The sequence below is a fragment of the Grammomys surdaster genome, unplaced genomic scaffold (genome assembly GCF_004785775.1).
Source record: "Grammomys surdaster isolate TR1022 unplaced genomic scaffold, NIH_TR_1.0 124976, whole genome shotgun sequence".
Lineage (NCBI taxonomy): Eukaryota > Metazoa > Chordata > Mammalia > Rodentia > Muridae > Grammomys > Grammomys surdaster.
The window spans coordinates 139,135-156,818 of NW_021619904.1; positions in this window are offsets into that span (position 1 = coordinate 139,135).

The following is a 17,684-nucleotide window of genomic DNA, read 5'->3' on the forward strand; positions in this document are numbered from 1 at the left end:
CTCTCTCTCTCTCTCTCTCTCTCTCTCTCTCTCTCTCTCTCTCTCTCTCTCTCTGTGTTTGTGTTTGTATGTCTGTGTGTTGCTCCTTCATAGACAGCCATTTAGCAGGTTCTTCTCCAGCTTCTTCTGTTAGATCAAACCACCTCACCCTCAGAGAACCTCTTGGACAGGACTTTAATCAAAGCTATCAATAGTTTTTCTTTCCCTTTGCCTCATATGTGACTTGTGGGATCCTCTGTGAGCTGTGTTACCATTGATGATGTTTCATGCTCATTGTATTGGGGAAGGGACAGAAAGCTCTATGATACTTCCATAGCTCTTGTTCTGTGTTTATCCTGTTTGATTTCACTATGGTATTTGAGGCTGCTGTGGCATTTTTCAACCTTTTCAACCTTTTCTCTTCTGTGTCCCAGGACCAGGACAGACATCTGCTTCTATAGCCTTGTCTACTATTCTTTCTGAGATCATTCTTCTCTGAGAAGCCTTCACACTTCCCAGTCTCTTTTCCCCACTCAGCCCTGAAAAGCATCTGCTGGAAAGCAGCTCTGAACATTTGTTTCCTTTTTCACACAGAGCCCTTGCCTCAGAGGAGGGACTTTTGTTTTTGTCTCTTTACTGCTGTCCTGGGCCCTCAAATTTGAGCTGTTTTAAAGATTATTTGAGAAAACTATAGATGGATATGGAAGATGAGCTACAAATTAAATGAACTATCTAAAGAGAGACATCTGATTCCAGGCCATGGTGGATCTTCTCTAAGGGCCAGCAGTTATCATTAGGATATTTGTATCAGGCTAACAACAACAAGGCAAGGCAACACCCTTGATGTATTTATAAAAAAGATGGAGGGGGGGAGATATGTTCTATGGAGGTGTGGTGAGGTATGGGGGAAGGAGGTGTCTCAGTGGGCCCATGACAAGGCATCCCTTCCCCCTGAGGGATCACCCACATGACAGTATAGTATAGTATAGTATAGTATAGTATAGTATAGTATAGAATAGAGTTTATTCAAGGTATGGGGAGGGGAGTTGAGAGGACAGTAGAGACAGAAAGGCAGAGAGAGAGAGAGAGAGAGTAGAGAAGTAGAGGAGTAGAGGAGTAGAGGAGTAGAGGAGTAGAGGCCCGCCATGAGCATGTGGAGAGAGGGGCAAGAGAATGGGAAGAGAGCAGGGAAGGGATGAGGGGATAGAGTGGGAGCAAGAAGACAAGAGAGCAAGAAAGTGAGGAGGGGACAAGCAGTCCCTTTTATAGTGGGTCAGACCTACCTGGTTGTTGCCAGGTAACAGTGAGGTGGAACATACCTGACTGTTGCCAGGTAACTGTGGGGTGGAGTTTACTTGGCTGTTGCTAGGTAACTGTGGGATGGAGATTAGACAGAATGCTAACAACCCTGAGCACTGGGATAGTTCCCAGGAATCTGTCTTAGATACAGCTTCATCTGCTCCAAATTTCTAAGCAGAAAGGGACTTCCAACGAATTTAGACCTCAGTCTCCTTTGCCTAGGAGCTCAATATTCCTTACCATGAATTTCTACTTTCTACAGCAAACACATTTTCTATCCATTGAGAGCTCTGAGAATAAGGGAGAAACTGTTATTAGGGACTTGAAAGGAAAGCACCCAGGCAAGGGCTATGTGAACGAGGCCTTGGTGGGTAGATGGAATCATTCTTCTGAGGGAAGGCCTTCCTTTCTCTGTCTGACTCACAATCTGCCTTAGGTCATTTCCCAAGGCTTTCTGCGAAGGCCATGCTACTATGCTCTATGTATTCAGGAAAATGCATAAGCTGACTGGAGCATGTTCCTTAAGAGAGAGGGACCCGACAAGGATAAAAGATTCTTCAGTGTATTCGGAGTACTTGCTGCAAGCTCAGAGCACAGAGGAAAAAAAAATTCTTTGTGCACGAAAGGAAGATGGATAACAGGACACGTTTTCCTCACTGTATGTTGTATTGAAATGTTAGTATCTGGAGACGTGTTTAGATGACTTAAACTGGTTTTTGGTATTTTCTGGATCATGTTTGCTTCATAAGTTTTTGCCATAAAATGAGAGAAAACTGAAATATTTACTTTTATTTCTACATTATGTGTATGAATGTATGTATGTAAGGTATATGCACGTAAGTGAAGTTGCCTTCAGCTTCTGAACTCAGAAGCTTCAGATCCCTTGGACCCACTTGATATAGGTATTGAGAACCAAATGTGTTTCCTCTAGAAGAGCAGAACACACTCAATGGTCTTCTGTTGCCACCAGATGGCAGCACAGGTTCAGACACTAGCCGTTAGCCCTCGCAAATCTTAGCTAAGATGTGGAAACAGTGCTTTCTTTATTGTTTTCATTTCCATTTTCAGGACTTGAAAATTTTTATTCATTTCCTTCATCTGTTTGATTGGAACAGAAGAGATGAAGTTGGGGGAGGACATAGGGAGAGAGTACTAGGAGAAATAACTGGATTGGGAGGGGGGCAATTTTCTAGGGAAACCTAGGACAATGGAAACTCCCAGGAATCTGTGAGATTGACACTAGCTAGCAATAGGATTATGAATCAGCAATCTCCTGTAACCAGGCAAGACTTCCAATGGAGGGATTGGGACACTAACACAGCCAGAAAACCTTAGACCCATACTTTGCCCTGCCTAAAAATTGTGCACAGGTAAAGGATGGAGGAGAATTTAAGGAAATGGCCAACTAATGACTTCCCTAGCTTGAAACTCATGCCATGAGAGGGAGCCCACCTGGACACTGTTAATGATATTTTGCTATACTTGCAGATAGGAGTCTAATATAAGTGTTGTCAGAGAAGCTTCACCCAGGAACTAATAAAAACATATGCAAAAACCCACAGCCAAACATTTAGAGCTTAGAGAATCCCATGAAAGAGGGGGAGGAAGGATTGAAGGAGCCAGAGAAGTCAAGGACACAGAAAACCTACAGAATCAAATAAACTGGGCCCACAGAGGCTTATAGAGTGTGAATGGCTAACCAGAGAACATGTAAGGGACTGACATAGCCCTCTGTACACATGTAACGGTTACAAAGCTTGGTCTTCACATGGGATTCCTAACAGCAAGAGCAGGGGCTCTCCGACTACACTGTCTGCCTTTGGATCACTTTCCCAAACTGGGCCGCCTTGTCTATCATCACTAGAAGAAGATTTCTAGTCCAAGATGATGTCTAGTCTTACTTCAATTTGATATGCCAAGGCTGGTTGGTATCTGTGGGAGACCTCTTCTGAGAAAGGGAGGAATGCATGAGGGGTGAGGAGGAGGGGAGGCAAGAGGGAGAAACTAGAAAGAAAGGAAGAGGGGAAGCTGGATCTCTAAATAACACGACACAAGGCTGTCTTCTAAACATTATTCATGCTTTCACAGAGACACTTTTTGTTTATTGTGTTTATTTTGTTATTGTTTGCATTAGGATGTTCATTCTTTATACTAGAGTGAACCCCCAAATATCAGATAGAGGGTGACATTTGAGGTTTCTATTGCAACTTAATATCTTATATCTGTGTACAGCAGAAAGTATATTCTGATAGACTCTTCAGTTTCATTTGGTAGGCAGCTAATGCATAGCACAGTGAATACAACTCAGAGGGAGTGTTGCTTTCTTGGTGTTGCCCAGTGTCCCGATCCTCAGGTTTCCATTTTGCTCAGTGTCTCCTTTCCTGGCTACCTTACTCTTCTCAGGTCTACCTTCCAATATATTGTGGAATGTGGTCAGTTGGACCTGGAGAATGGAAGTCTCCACAGGGTTCCTCATTCTGCTGCATGCTTTTGGTTCCTTGTCTAGGCCATTAATCCTTTTTCTGCTACATTGCCATTTCCCAGTTGTTCACCTTGCCCATAGGCATGTGTTAGTCTAGATGTTAGATGTTACCAGAACAGTAGAGATTCGTCAAGGAGACTGTCTTTGATGGAATGAACAGAAACTAGGAATGTATCTGGTTTAAGGGGCTGGATTACAAGGACAGGGAAGGGTTTGGGAAGACTATAAAAAGATGAGAGGAAGGAAGCCAAGGAGTGGGGAAGATAGGAGCTTCACTAACTCTTTAGACACATAGCAGAAATATAGCTCTCAAATGAACTCTCAGCTCATTTAGGAGACTGTCCCGCACACTTTTTTTCTGTATGAAGTCTGAAGAAAATGTACAGTGATTTTTTTTGTTTGTCTCCCCTCCACATAGGACTCTTTCAGCTTCTGACGGTACATGTTGTTTCAGACTAGTGGCATTGTGGGTACAGAATACAGTTATGAAATGGGTCATGATTTCATCCACAGCAGCACTGTTTATTACAGAAGCATAAGCCTGTCTGTCCATCTTGAAGAGGTGTACTGTATTGTCTATGGGTCAGATGGGAGACAATAGGTAGTTAACTGTGGAGGTTTCAAGTTTAGTTAGAGTTAGAGACAGGGGGCCTCTTCTGAGATGGCTGTGGTTCTGGTTTTCAAAGGAAATTGAATCTGTGATGAGAGATGAATCCAGTCACTACATTCCTGGGAAGAAGAGAGCAACTTCTGCTTCAATGGCCATTCCTGTTGGCATGGGAGATGCTGCATAGGGACACACGTTTGCTGGCCAGGAGACAGAGGACAGGGCTTACGAACCAAGGAGGGCTGGCAGGGGATTTGGTATTGCTGCTGCTCTCAGGTCATTTCTTTTTCATTGCTGAAGAGAAACTGTAATGAATAGTACTTGTTTTTAAATTTTTCCCTTCATCTTGTTCCCAGGAGCTCCATGGCTGGCATAGCTCTGGTATTTCCATCCATACAACCTTCCTAGGAGTTTTTCTGGCGTAGCTATGATGTCCACAACACTGGCAGCAACTGGCAGTCAGGGAAACTCCTTGGGGCTCTGGATATCTCTCTTCTGTCCTCAGGTGTACATGCCTGGCTTGTAGCTCACTGTGAACATTGTGCAAGTGGTTTCCACTTCAGAAAAGGGACCAGCAGGTTTGACATTGGTATAACACTGTAGATGTTAGGGACAGAAGTGTTTCAGTAGGGATGAAAATTGTTTTAAGTGTTGATAACAATCCTAGACTGCAAGAGTTAAGGGATGTATTTGATAATGAGGCAGGTCCTGGGTGAATGTTCCATTAAGACTCATCAGCAAGTATGGAGACAGCAGGTATGGAGGAGGGAAGGCCACACAGAAGCATCTTGTCAGTGCTTATACTCAGTACTACTTTAAAAGTAGCAAGTACACTTTTGTGTGGGTATTTACAGCAGAACTATCTATCATTAGATATGAACAGAAATGCCCCTCATCCCTGCTCTACCTTCCCTGTAACTGTAGAAGCTTGAGGTTCCTTGATCTAGGCCCAGAGAGCTGCTTTCTGTTGAGGGGTAGCTGCTGTCAGTTTCCCTAGGCCTCTTCCTGGTTCTTCTGAGAGTGAAGGTTCTGTGTCTACTCTCTGAATAGGGCATTACTCCCGCATCTATCTCCTACCCCATCACCTGTACATTCCCTCCTATATCCTGCAGACAAGTTCTAAAGTATTACAGTTACAACCATCCATGGTATGATAACTGGTTTAACATCTTGATAGAAGTGAGTTTAAAGGTATTTAATCTAGGAACCTGCAGTACTCTCAGGATCAGTATCTAGGGAAAGCAGATTTTATTTGGTGACCATAATTTATTATCTGCATGCATAAAACTATTAAAGTCTAAATTAATTTTTAAAAAGTAAAAATAATAAATCTAGATTGTCACTTAACTCTGATATTGGTTTTAGTAGCCAGCTATCTGCCTTCTGCATCAAGGTCTTCAACTGCTGTGTTTCCCTTTTGTCTTCCTGTTTTGATTCTTTGTATCTAGTTATAAGAAGAAACATAGTTAAGGTGAGCAAATAGGCATTTGAGAAATGGTGAAATATACTAACTGGTGGTTTGAATATGCTTGGCCCAGGGAGTAGCACTATTAGGAGGTGTGGCTTTGTTGGAGGAAGTGTGTCACTGTTGAGGTGGGCTTTGAGAGAACCTCCTCCTAGCTGCCTGGAATTCAGTCTTCACCTGAGTGCCTTTGGGTCAAGATGTAAAGCTCTCAGTTCCTTCTCCAGAACCATGCCTGGATGGATGCTGCCATGCTTCCTTCTATGATGATAATGGACTGAATCTCTGAATCTGTAAGCAAGCCTCAATTAAATGTCCCTTATAAGAGTTGCCTTGGTCATGGTGTCTCTTCTCAACAATCGAAACCCTAACTAAGACAGAACTTGGTAGCAGGAATTAGGGTATTGCTATGGTAGGCCTGACCATGTTTTTGTTTGGAAGAATGTGGATTTGGGGACTTTGGATTTGGAAAACAGTAGAATCTTTAAGTGGGGCTTGATAGACAGTCCTAGTAGGAATATGGAAAACATTGATACTGATGGTGATTTGAACTATGGGGAGCTAGTTCTAGAGGTTTCAGAGGACAAGAATTTTGGCATATTGCCTTGAGATTCTACTTGTGATATTTTGGTGAAAAACATGACTGCTTTGTGCCCTTGTCAGAAGACTCTACCTCAGGCTGAGGTAAAGCAGTTTCAATTAATTACATTGATAAGGGAAGTCTTAGAAAAATCTCAGCATAGACTTTGTCCTCTGGTTTACTTAAATGAAGAACATTTTTACCCAGCATAACAAGATTATAAAGAAAAAAATACAAAATGTATAGTTCATGTATTAAAGGGGCACCAGGGAGTGCAATGGAGCTAAATCCTATGTTTGAGGAGATAAACAGATTAAGGGAGTGGTGATCTCAGGACAAGATCTGACCCAGGTAAGCTTATTGTCTGCAGTTGAACAAAGAATAATTATGTCATGTTAGGTGTTATTACCCGATCATTGTTGTCAATTGGACTTTTAATCTGGAATGAGCTACTATCCAGAAATGGAGAGCACAACTGTGATCCAGATCTTGAAGCTGGAAAAAACAGGTTTTTTATTCAGATCTTGAGGAATAGTGACCATAAAAAGCTTAGGCCCAGCCAATATGGTGCATGCTTTAAATCCCAGGAGACAGACACAAGCAGATATCTGAGTTCAAGGCTAGCCTGGTACAGAACAAGTGTAGTGATATATGTTTTTAATCCCAGCATATAGCAGACAAAGCCATACAGATCTCTGAGTTCAAGGTCAATCTACAAAGCAAGTTCTAGTACATTCAAGTGTAGGCAGCAAAAATCTTGGAAAACAGAATGCTTATGATAATAGAACAAGTGGGCTATATTCCAGTTCTAGCAAGCATCAGAACTCTGCACATTTGGCCAGAATAGTATGGACTACTCAGACAACTGATGCTGGTTAGCTGAAGCTAAGAAATTAGTGGTAATTAAATGACACTGTCAATAGGACAAAACAGCCACCAACAGATTGGGAAAATATCTTTATCAATCCTACATCCAATAGAGGGCTAATATTCAATATATACAAAGAACTCAAGAAATTAGGCTCCAGACAACCAAATAACCCTATTAAAAATGGGGTACAGAGCTAAACAAAGAATTCTCAACTGAGGAAACTCAAAGGTCCGAGAAGCACCTAAAGAAACGTTCAACATCCTTAGTCATCAGGGAAATGCAAATCAAAACAATCCTGAGGTTCTACCTCACACCAGTCAGAATGGCTAATGTCAAAAACTCAGGTGATAGTAGATGCTGGAGTGGATGTGGAGAAAGAGGAACACTCTTCCATTGTTGATAGAATTGCAAGATGGTGCTACCACCCTGGAAGTCAGTCTGGTATTTCTTATAAAATACCATCCTGTGTGAGGTAATCCAATCCCAAAAGAACACACATGGTATTCACTCACTGATAATTGAATATTAGCCTAGAAGCTTGAAATACCCAAGATCCAACTCACAGACCACATGAAGCTCATGAAGAAGGAAGACCAAGTGGGGATGCTTTTGTCTGTCTTAGAAGGAGTAACAAAATACTCAAGGGAGCAAATATGGAGACAAAGTGTGGTACAGAAACTGAAGGAGGGGCCGTCTGGAGACCATTCCACCTGGGCATCCATCCCATGTGCAGTCACCAAAGGTAGATGCTGATGTGGATGTCAGGAAGTGCATGCTGATAAGAACCTGATATAGATGTCTCCTTAGAGGTCTTCCAGAGTCTGACATATTCAGAGACAGATGCTCACAGCTAACCATTGAACTGATCAAGGGATTCCCAGTGGAGGAGTTAGAAGACAGAAGGAGCTGAAAGCGTTTGTGGCTCCATGAGGAGAGCAATAATACCAACCAACCAGAGCTCCCAGAGTTTAAACCACCAGCCTGGGAGCACATAGGGAGGTACCCATGGCTCCAGCTATATATGTAGGGGAGGATGGCCTTGTCAGGCATAGGTGGGAGAGAAGATCCTTGGTCCCATGAAGGCTGGATGCCGAATGTAGGGTAATTTGAAGGTGGGGAGGTGGGAGTGGGGGTGTAAGTGGGAGTGCATCCTCATAGAAGCAGGAAGAGGGGGATGGGATAGGGAGCTTGGGGGGGACCGGGAAAGGGGATAACATTGAAATGTAATTAAAGAAAATATCCAATGAAAAATAGGGATTCACTAGGAAGCATATGGAGGTTAATGTACAAACTTTGTGTACACGTGTACCCATGTGTGCATATGAGCACTCACAAATGTATTGGGTACAGGAGTACACATGTATCACTAACACTGGGCAAGACTCCCTTTTAGTATCTCACAGGTCTGGATCCTCCAAAGTTCTGCCCTTCTCTCTGTCAGCTCTCATATACTCAGCACTTTCATTTCACTCCTAACTAGCACATAGGTTAATTCAATCATCTTACTATCAGTGTTACTCAAGATCTTCAAATGGCAGGTCAGGAGTACTTGATACTTCCATACACCTCACTGAGCCTGCACAGGGCAACAATAGAGATGACGGAGTAAGAAAATTGATGGAGCTCAAACATTACAAAGGGGCTATATGTGTGAATGCTTGTGTGGGTACATCCCTGTGTGTGTATGTGTGTGTGTGTGTGTGTGTGTGTGTGCAACTTGGGAAGTTAATGGGTGTATATAGGTGATGTGAAGTGTCCAATGAAGTGACATGGAGTGGGTCTCAATGGAGGAGGAAGAAGGGAGGTCAATACAAATGCAGAAGGAGGGAGAAGGAAAAATAATGCTAAAGATTTTTGATAAAGTCTCAAGGAATCATATTAATTTTGTATTTACTTAAAATTAAGCACAATAAGACTACACCATACACATATATATGCCAAACACACACACACACACACACACACACACACACACACACACACACACACACACACACAAACCTACCTTAAAGAAAGTTAAGCCACTTAGGCTGACAATGCTACCCATAAGAACCATATATTCATAAAAGCACCAGTATCAGGCAGAAGAAACCTTTCCAGTGGTTGGTTAGAGTAGTCCAAGTGACTCAGAAAACAATATAGATTACCAATGTAGCCTTTGGTTGCCTCTTGGGGGTTAAGAGTGATATATGTTACTGAAGATACCAAACACTTAAGACATAGAATTGAGGCCAGGAGGTGGTGGTGCACGCCTTTAATCCCAGCACTTGGGAGGCAGAGACAGGCGGATTTCTGAGTTCAAGGTCAGCCTGGTCTACAGAGTGAGTTCCAGGACAGCCAGGACTACACAGAGAAACCCTGTCTCAAAAAAAAAAAAAAAAGACATAGAGTTGAGATGACTCAGAGTTGTATTTGACATGAAGTTCCCTTCTTGCAGTCTGTGATGGTTTCAGAAATATCATACAAGCTGCTAAGGGAAGTACAATTAAATAGTTCTACCTAACAGCAGCAACTATTAACCACAGCTATCAGTATGATGAGATATGCATAAAGGTGTAGTAAGTGTAACTCACTTGTCAGTGGTAACCACTTGCTGTCTGATTGGATGTAAGGCCCACTAAACAGAGCAATCATTCATGGTGCTGGAAGGCTAGCCAACTTCCAGGGGATATTAGTGCCATGTATCTTACAAAACTATTTGCTATCTCTACTTTACTAGACCAGCACAATTCCTTGCTACATTCTAGATCTTATCCTTAAATCCACAGGTAAGTGTATCTACCACACTTCATCAAAGAAAGCTCTCCCCTCCTTTTTACAGCAAGTGGAAACAAAGAAAGCCATGATTGAACATAATACACAGATCAATGACTATCATGGGAAGCCCAGTTCCATATCACACAACTACATTGTGGCTCCTGCATTTATGGCTCAAGCAACATCACAGAAGAAGGAGTTCAGAAAGTTAGAGCCATAATGCCAGAGAGTCAGTTGTGGAGCTATCTCTTCTAGAACTGGTTACATAAAACCAGAACAACGGACAATATCAACAGATATGTTGATATGAAAGAGGAACCTTTTGTGGGACTCCAGCCCTAGCACAAGAACTATAGGCAAACAATGATTGCTGACAGAATTAGCCCCCTCCCATGGATAAGCCCTCTTTCTGGTTGCCCAATCCAGAGTGGATAGCATTAAAAAGATATACACACTACCAAAAAGAAAACAATGAAACAAATAAATAGACTCAGCAGGTTGAATTTTTATATATTTGTGAATACAAATACACTTATTTATGTATGTAACAGTAATACAGAAAAGGCTATCAATAAAAAGGAGACATGTGAGAGGTTTGAAGGAGGGTAGATAGGAGGGGCTGGAGTAAGGAATGAGAGGAGATAGAGTGATGTAATTCTATTTCAATTAAAACATATTTAAACAAACAGAGAACAACAAACTGATGGCACAGCCCTATTGCTGAAGAGATCACCTACACAACTCATTGAATGTGGAGAAGTTGAACTAGTGTCTATCTACTGTCTTCATCCCTACTGATCAGTGTTCACAATACTTAGAGGTACTATGCACACTATCAAAAAAGAAAGGTTAAACATCAATCCAGATACAAACCCTTAGATCTACTATAGTGATCTTCCTGCATGATATAGTAGTGCAATCCTGACACAAAAGTTGTGGGACTTTCTTATTGGATTTAAGGCCCACCCCTTGAGACAAAATTTGTGCCTGACAGTGCTCAGGTGGTCAAAATCTGGGACTAGACAGACCAGAGACCTAGGGAAAAACAAAATACAACCATTCTGCTAAAGGAATGTAACAATAAAGTGACTCCTTACAACATTTTACTGTACTCATAGAGCAGTGTCTTTTTGATTGACCAAGAAGCCTTGTCCTGTAAAAGATGGGAACAAAGACAGAGACCCACAATTGGGCAATATTCAGAGAATGAGACCTTGTAACACCCAATTGTAAATAGAATGTCTTCATCAGACTCCTCCCCTCAGGGCTCAGGACACTATGAAGGAAAGGTGGAAAGATTGTAAGAGCCAGTGGGGATGGAAGACATCAAGGAAACAAGGCCTTCTAAATACAACAGGGCTGACACATATGTGAATTCACAGAGATGGTAGAAGTGTGCACAGGGCCTGAATAGGTGGATCCAAACCACTACCCAGAAGCTATATCCAATTGATAACCACCTGCAAAGGAAAAATTAGCTTTCTCCCATGGAGCTTCATGTGTATACAAATGACACTTTAGGGCAGATCCTACACCCAGAAACAGATGGGCAATACAAAACAAACTCAATGAAATTTTTAAAGGTTTTATTATTGTTGCTGTCGTTGTCGTTGTTGTTGTTGTTGATTTGCCACATGATGCTTTATTTGAGCTTTTTTTTTCTTACCTTACAGTTATTTTCTTATATATAATGTTTTTTGATTTTGTGTTTCTATGAAATTTCTGTGTGGACAAATATGTGTGACTCTCCATCTATTTGTGTTTCTTTTTGTTTATCTTTGGGTCTTTTGTTCATGTTTGTTTTGGACCCCTCCTATTTATATTCTAGTGAGATAAATAAAGAAAGGGTGTGGATTTGGATACTTGTGGAGGAAGGCAGGATCTGGGATGCATTGGAGGGAAAACAATGATCAGAATATGCTATATGAAAAACAGCTATTTTCAATAAAAAAATGAAGCAAATAGAGAACAAAGAACTAATGTTTCTAAGAAAGAATGACCCATGTCATTTTTTCTTCAATTTTTTTTAATCTCTTTTCATCTCGACTGCAGCCCTACCCCCTTCTTCTAGTTCTGACCTTTCAAATCCCTCTCCTCCTACATTCCCTTCTTCCCTTTCACAGAGAAGAGAAAGACCCTCTCGGGTACCACCATCCCTGGGACATCTAGTCCCAGCAGGACTAAGCAAATCTTCTCCCACTGAGGCCCAACCAGGAAATACAGTTAGGGAAAGGTTATCCAATGGCAGGCAACAGAGCCACCTCTGCTCCACTTTTTAGTGGTCCCACATGAATACCAAGCTGTACATCTGCTATAAATTTATAGGGGGTCTAGGTCCAGGTCTTGCATGGTCTATGGTTGGTTGTTCAGTCTCTGTGAGCCTAGGTTAGTTGACTCTGTAGGTCTTCCTGTGGTGTCCTTAATTCTTCAGGCTTGCTCATTTCTATCCCTTGCTCTTCTCAAAGACTCCCCAAGCTCCATCTGATGTTTGGCTGAGTCTCTGCATCTGTTTCCATCTGCTCCTGGATAAAGCTTCTTAGGAGACAGTTATACTAGGTTATTATCTGCAAAGTATTATTAATAGTGTCTGGAGTTGGCCTTCTCATATGTGATGGGTCTCAAGTTGAGGCAGTCATTGGTTGGCCATTCCCTCAAATTCTGCTTCATCTTAATGTCTGTGCATCTTGGAGGCAGGACAAATTTTGGCCGAAGGTTTGGTGGGTGGGTTTATGTTCCCCTCCCTCCATTGGAAGCCCCACCTGGCTACAGGAAGTAACCACTTTAGTCTCCATATCACTGACTCGTAAGAATTTTAGGTAGGGTCATCTCCATAGACTCCTAGAGCATGCCACCCAATCCAGGGTCCCCAGCTAGTCCCAGAGATGTCCCCACTGATTTTCAGTCTCACTCCCAGCCTCTCCTGCCTTCCCTCTTCTCCACATCTGATCCCCAACTCTCTTCATTTCCTCACCCCCTCTCCCATCCAGTCTCTTCTCTACATCTACCTTTGATGAATATTTTGTTTCCCCTTTTGAGTGAGATTCATGCATCCTTTCTTGGGCCCTCCTAATTCTTGAGTTTCTTTGGGTCTGTGTATTACAACATGGTTAACCTTCATATTATGGCTAACGTTCACTTATAAGTGAGTATATACTGTATGAGTCTTTCTTGAGTGAGTTACCTCACTCAAGATGATACTCTCTAGTTCCATAAGTGGCCCACTTTGTAATCCTTGCTGTTGGAAGTGGAGCTTGGAGGAGATTGTTGACACATTACTGTCCAATATAAGTGATTTGTGAAGACATGCTTCTTTTTGAAGATATGAAGAATTTTGAGTGTGTGTGTGTGTGTGTGTGTGTGTGTGTATCTTTGTTGGTTCTGAAAGAAAGAGGGTAGAGTTAGGGAAGGGCAAACTCAGTATACAGACATTGGTTAATGTTCAGGAGATCCGTTACTTCTGCTTTTTTTTTTTTATTGGATGATTTATTTACATTTCCTATGTTGTCCCCTTACCCCATCCCCCACCACCCCCTCGGAACCCCCAATCCCCTCACCCCTCCTCCTTCTTCTCTGTGGATGTAACCTCTATCTATCCACCCACACTCCCACCTCCCCACCCTCAAAATTCCCACCCCCTGGGGCATCCAGCCTTCATGAGGTCAAGGTTCTCTTCTTCCACCTATGCCCAGCAGGGCCCTCCACTTTTACATATTCAGCTGAAGCCCTGGATCCCCCCCTAAGTGCTCCCAGGCTGGTGGTTTAGACCCTGGGAGCTGTGGTTGGTTGGTATTGTTGCTCTCCTCATGGTGCCATAAATCCTTTCAGCTCCTTCAGTCTTCACTCTAACTCCTCTATTGAGAACCCCATGATCAGTTCAATGGCTAGTTGTGAGCATCTGCCTCTGAATATGTCTGACTCTTGAAGGCCTTTGAGGAGATATCCATATCAGGCTCTTATCAGCATGCACTTCCTGTCTTCCACATCAGCATCTACCTTTGGTGATTGCACATGGGATAGATACTCAGGTGGAGTGGTCTTGAGACGGCCCCTCCTTCAGTTTCTGTCCCTCACTTTGTCTCCATATTTGCTCCCTTGAGTATTTTGTTGCTCCTTCTAAGAAGGACCGAATCACCCTCACTTGGTCTTCCTTCTTTATGGGCTTCATGTGGCCTGTGAGTTGCATCTTGGGCATTTCAAGGTTCTAGGCTAATATCCAATAATCAGTGAGTGAATACCATGTGTGTTCTTTTGTGATTGGCTTACCTCACTCAGGATGATAATTTCTAGTTCCATCCATTTACCTAGGAACCTCTCGAATTCATTGTTTTTAATAGCTGAGTAATACTCCATTGTGTAAATATACCACATTTTTTGAATCCATTCCTCAGTTGAAGGACATCTGGGTTCTTTACAGCTCCTGGCTATTATAAATAAGGCTGCTATGAACATAGTTGAGCATATGTCCTTGTTACAAGTTCGAGCATCTTCTGGGTATATGCCTAGGAGTGGTATAGCTGGATCCTCGGGTAATGCTATGTCCAATTTTCTGAGGAACCGCCAGACTGATTTCCAAAGTGGTTGCACCATCTTGCAGTCCCACCAACAATGGAGGAGTGTTCCTCTTTCTCCACACCCTCGCCAGCATCTACTATCACCTGAGTTTTTAATCTTAGCCATTCTGACTGGTGTGAGATGGAATCTCAGGGTTGTTTTGATTTGCATTTCCCTGACGACTAAGGATGCTGAACATTTCTTTAGATGCTTCTCGGCCATTCGAGTTTCTTCCGTTGAAAATTCTTTGTTAAGCTCTATACCCCATTTTTTAATAGGGTAATTTGGTTGTCTGGAGTCTAATTTCTTGAGTTCTTTGTATATATTGGATATTAGCCCTCTATCAGATGAAGGATTGGTAAAGATCTTTTCCCAATTTGTTGGTTGTCGTTTTGTCCTATTGACAGTGTCCTTTGCCTTACAGAAATTTTGCAATTTTATGAAGTCCCATTTGTCAATTCTCGATCTTAGAGCATATGCCATTGGAGTTCTGTTCAGGAACTTTTCCCCTGTGCCCAAGTATAGTGCTGAATTCTATCAGACCTTCAAGGAAGACCTAATACCAATTCTCTTCAAACTATTCCACAAAATAGAGACAGAAGGAACACTACCCAATTCGTTCTATGAAGCTACAATTACACTCATACCCAAACCCCACAAGGACACGACAAAGAAAGAGAACTTCAGACCAGTCTCCCTTATGAACATCGATGCAAAAATACTCAATAAAATTCTAGCAAACCGAATCCAAGACCACATCAAAACAATCATCCATCATGATCAAGTAGGTTTTATCCCAGGAATGCAGGGATGGTTCAATATTCGGAAATCCATCAATGTAATCCACTATATAAACAAACTTAAAGAAAAAAACCACATGATCATCTCACTAGATGCTGAGAAAGCATTTGACAAAATTCAACATCCCTTCATGATAAAAGTCTTGGAAAGATCAGGAATTCAAGGCCCCTACCTAAACATAGTAAAAGCAATTTACAGCAAACCAGTAGCCAACATCAAGCTAAATGGAGAGAAACTTGAAGCAATCCCACTAAGATCAGGGACTAGACAAGGTTGCCCACTCTCCCCCTACCTATTCAATATAGTACTGGAAGTCTTAGCCAGAGCAATTAGACAGCAAAAAGAAGTCAAAGGGATACAAATAGGAAAGGAAGAAGTCAAAATATCGCTATTTGCAGATGATATGATAGTATACTTAAGTGACCCCCAAACTTCCACCAGAGAACTCCTAAACCTGATAAACAACTTCAGCAAAGTGGCTGGTTATAAAATCAACTCAAACAAATCAGTAGCCTTCCTCTACATGAAAGATAAACAGACTGAAAAAGAAATTAGGGAAATGACACCCTTCACAATAGTTGCAAATAATATAAAATACCTTGGTGTGAATCTAACCAAGCAAGTGAAAGACCTGTATGACAAGAACTTCAAGTCTCTGAAGAAAGAAATCGAAGAAGATCTCAGAAGATGGAAAGATCTCCCATGCTCATGGATTGGCAGGATTAATATAATAAAAATGGCCATCTTGCCAAAAGCAATCTACAGATTCAATGCAATCCCCATTAAAATCCCAACTCAATTCTTCACAGAGTTAGAAAAGGAAATTCTCAAATTCACATGGAATAGCAAAAAACCCAGGATAGCAAAAACTATTCTCAACAATAAAAGAACTTCTGGAGGAATCACCATCCCTGACCTCAAGCTGTACTACAGAGCAATAGTGATAAAAACTACCTGGTATTGGTACAGAGACAGGCAGGAAGATCAATGGAATAGAATTGAAGACCCAGAAATGAACCCACACTCCTATGGTCACTTGATCTTTGACAAAGGAGCTAAAACTGTCCAGTGGAAAAAGGACAGCATTTTCAACAAATGGTGCTGGTTCAACTGGAAGACAACATGTAGAAGAATGAAAATTGATCCATTCTTATCTCCTTGTACAAAGCTCAAGTCTAAGTGGATAAAGGACCTCCACATAAAACCAGATACACTGAAACTAATAGAAGAGAAGGTGGGGAAAAGCCTCGAATACTTGGGCCGTTACTTCTGGTTGGGTAATGGTTCTTTGCACAGGGACTGTCAGGGATTGGGCAAGTAGATATCAGCCTATCTTTTTTTGAATTAAGGATCACCTGAAATAAAGCAGGAGGTAAACACTATTATAGTAGCCACAGTGGAGAATCTTACTCTTGAGTACTACATGGGGGAAGGTCCTTTTACTCCCACCCACTTTCTTATCTGGAAGTCGAGAAGCCTTCTCATTACCCGATGGCCATGACTGGCAGATCACTATTGTCAGAGCTCAGCCCTAACCTTGTGAGCCTATCTGGAGCTATACCAAGGTGACCCATGTCTATCCAGAGACAGTTGACCCTAGTTCTGGATTCTTACTTCTAAAAAGATCATACATACATTGCAATAAATCAGAAAACAAGGAGAAAGTATGGGAAGTGCCAAGCAACAAATAGAGTCTGCTATTGTACATCTAAGGAATGGAAAATTGAAGGGAGGAATCATGAAACATTTAGTGCCGTTCCTCATGAACATGTGCTCTCAAGTGTTCCAGAAAGCTGCAGTAGGATGTGTGGGCCAGAGGATTTATTCTGTCGAAGGATCCCCAATTATTCTGCCAATTTTGTCAACACTTCCTGCTTTAAAACTTTCTGTATTAACAAGATGCCATTAAGAGTCAACCAATCTTTCAAAGTCCTTTAGGCAGAGAAAACTTAGCTATAATAATGTGGCTTTAGGTGGACACACATACACACACACACACACTCACACACACAATTTCTGTCTTTTTCAACAATTTTGATTTTACAGACTATTTGTCTTTTCATCTAGTATATTTACAAATTTCTTCATTTAACCTATATATGATTACTTTAAAATCTGAGATGTTTCTTCTGGGAGTTTGTGGGTTAATAAATGGCATTTTGAGCTGGATAAAAGTCAGAATTAAACATCCCTAGTCTCCTAAGCCTTTGCTATCAGGCTATCAAGACAATGGAGAGAGAGAGAGAGAGAGAGAGAGAGAGAGAGAGAGAGAGAGAGAGAGAGAGAGAAAAAATA